Genomic DNA, 3,294 nt, shown 5'->3' on the forward strand with positions numbered 1-3,294 from the left:
TTAAGTAAATTTCTGAGAGCAATATAATCTTCATCAACTATTACCAGGCAAGTTCACATTTGACCATTCTTCCAATTACCTATGTTTTATATTATGCACTTAGTCCTTTTGTGGTAGGATTGCATGGTAGGATTTATTGTTGCCAGATGGCTATGCCATTACCTAGTAGTTCATTTAAGGTAGGTCTGATCTATACATCTGTGACACTCCCAAAATTTTTAATGGATTTTCATCAAAAACTTTGTTGATTTTTTTTAAGGACATTTAATTTTTTTTCCAGAAATCCTTCCTCTTAAAAAAAAACTTCCTTTTCTTTGGCAAGGATTTTTTTTTTCAAAACTATGGTGTTTGATATTTTGAAAGTTCTTCTCTGTTGGTTCCCTCTCAAATTACTTTGGGAGTTTAATCTTTTTCTTTTAAAAAGTAACTCTATGAAAATTTGGGATTTTCATATCTTGGAAACCACCCATGACTTTGTAATTTTGCCCATCTGGTAAAACCCCTCCAAAACCTCCCCTCCTCCTTGTAATCAACCTAAGTTCTCTGTCCCAACTCATCTAAGCAAGTTTTGGATTTTATTCTATTTATTTTTCCCCTCAAATCATTTCTGAAAATTATTTGGAGCTTGAGAAATTTTCAAAGCAAGTACCCTATTTCGTTTGAGTTTTGACCTAAAACCAACTCCTCTGGATTGTCCTTAGCATCCACAACCCAGAACCATCTTGATCCACTCCTCCCCTTTTCAAAATTTTCAAAATTCAGTCTCTGCAAGTTTGGACCAGATTTGCCAAATTTGGTGAAATACATATCTACACTTCTCCAAAAATTCCACCAAAATTCAGGCAGCCTACTTGAGCAATGAGAAGCCACTCCACCAAAAATCAGCTCAAGGAAAAATCCCCAGAGGCCAAAAACATTCTGTCGAACACCTGAGCTGCACTATTCGTTTGCAAATTCAGAAAATTCAGACTTCAGTGTCGTTTTTCGTCCGTCAGCTTCACTCACGCGTTGACAGTGCGCTTGGCGCGTTGCACGCGGCCTCTTCTCCCTGGCCAGCACCCCCGCACGCGCGCTTGGCGTCTTCCCGGCGTCGGCGGCGCCCCTGGCCGCCCGCGCCGGCGTGTCTTGCGGCGGCCGAAACCCCGTTACAGCCGACAGGGATCAAGAACGGCGGCTCAACGCCGTTCCGCGCCGCCCTTTGCTCCCTGGCTCTACGCGTGGCCTCTTGCACGCCAGCGCACGCCCGTGGCACCGTCGCCGTGGCCCGGCAAGCACGGAACGTGCTCCCTGCCGCCGACGGGCCCGCGCCGCCCCGTTCTGTCGAGCTCTCCCCAAAGCACCAAATCCCAGCTCGATTAGCACCTAAATGGAACCGGTGGACCTCAACGACGACGCCCAACGCCCTGATTACCCCCGACCAAGCCCTGCGCCGCCGTAATCTTCACCGGAGACCCCCGTTCACGGCCACCGCCTCGGACCGCCTATAAAAAGGGCCCCCGAGCTCACCCTCGAGCACGCACCACCTTTACACCTCACCAAAGCTCTGCCAAGCCACCAGGAGGACCTCGAGGAGGTCTCCTCCCCCAACTCCGACCGCCCCGATCCGCCTCGGCCTCCACCATGATTCGCTCCGGTGAGGCCATCTCCGGCGCCCAAACCCCGTCAGTTACTCCCTCTAGTACCCAGTAAGCTAACGCCAGCATCAATTTGTCCTTCGCAGCTCTCTCCGACGAGTCCCTCGACCACCCGAGCCGCCGTCCGCTGGAGCAAAGCTCGCCGTCGACGTGGTACTCGCCGGCGACCACCACTACCACCAACCGACGCGGGAAGGAGCCCTGATCACGGAGGTACCCTCCGATCCCCCTGCCTCGCCGTGGATCGCCGCCGGCGACCACCACGGCTCTCGGGCGGTGACGAGCTTCGTTTCCTCATTTGAAAGTTTAAACCTGACGAGTGGGACCCCACCGTCAGCCTCTCTGTCATTTCTAAGTGAATCGTTTTCTGGAAGCGCCTTCGGGCAAAATACGCTTTCCCCTCTGGGCCGGCGTATTCAATACTGAAACGTTTTCTATTTTTATGAGCTAGCCCCTGGAAACTTTCTGTTTCATTACAGATGAGTCCCTGGACAAAAACCTTTATAACTTTTAAACAGAATAGTATTTTTGATTGATTCTTTTTCTGTCCTCTTCAGATTTTTGTCTAGTTTTTTATCATATTTATTTGAAAATTGTTTGGAATACTTTTTGTGCACCTCACGGTATTCACGATAGCGCGTATATTTTCTTTATACCATAGATACCGAAGGAGGTGACGGAACCGCAAACTTCACCGAGCTAGGCTCCGACTACTCCGAACCAGGCAAGCATGTTTGAACTTTTCATATGATGAGTGTCTTGGCATGTTTTGCATTTTAGTTAGTCTCATGGCATGTTGATGAGCATACCGATGAACGTTATTTCCATGCATTGTTGAGGTAAGTGAGTTCGATGATTCATAAGTGGATGGATGTGAATATGAATGGCCATGTGTTGGCGTGAGGATGGGTAAGATGGTAGTGTTGTAGCATGCCAGTCTTATGCCAGGCTTTGTAACTGCTGTGTCAAGCCATATCGGTCCAGTTCCTCCTATTTCCTTCCCTGTACTACCACATGTTTTCCGCAAGGAATATGGCTTAGTAAGTTGCAAACCGCTTTCCTGGTACACACCAAAAGGAGAGGCCGGGATGATGGTTCCATGGCCCTGGATTAAAGCCAGTCATCCGGTCAGGGGGCATGGGTGTTTCCGGTTGGGACCGAGAGGGGGGCACCCCTTAGAGCGCACGTATATAAATTTGATCCCATGCTATTCGAGATTGTGATCTCCCTGTCTCAAAAGTTTTTCTTGGACGATGTCTAGGGTGATTCCTAGCATCGAGAGGTAGGATGGGTGTGTACTGGTTAGCTGTGTTTTCTTCCGAAATACCATAAACGGAACTAGTCCTTCGTGACTACGGAAATCCGTTGGCTGTGGGAAATTTTTGTACAACCTCTGCAGAGTCATATATTCCTTGAATCATCTATTCTATGTCCAAGTTCAGTATCATCTTATCCTGACAAGTGCCAGTTTTGATGACAGAGACTCCGGTGAATCGCATGAGTGCTAATTCCGGTTAAATGATTACTCCTGTGGATGGACTAACCCGTTTATATTCATGACTTGAATGTTGATTATGAATATTATTTTACTTTCGATAAAAGCCCTTTCTGTGATGTCGCTTAGATGTCCGACTGTGGCATTTCTTTTAAAGCCCTTTCT

Source organism: Triticum urartu, chromosome 6, assembly GCF_003073215.2.
Source record: "Triticum urartu cultivar G1812 chromosome 6, Tu2.1, whole genome shotgun sequence".
Lineage (NCBI taxonomy): Eukaryota > Viridiplantae > Streptophyta > Magnoliopsida > Poales > Poaceae > Triticum > Triticum urartu.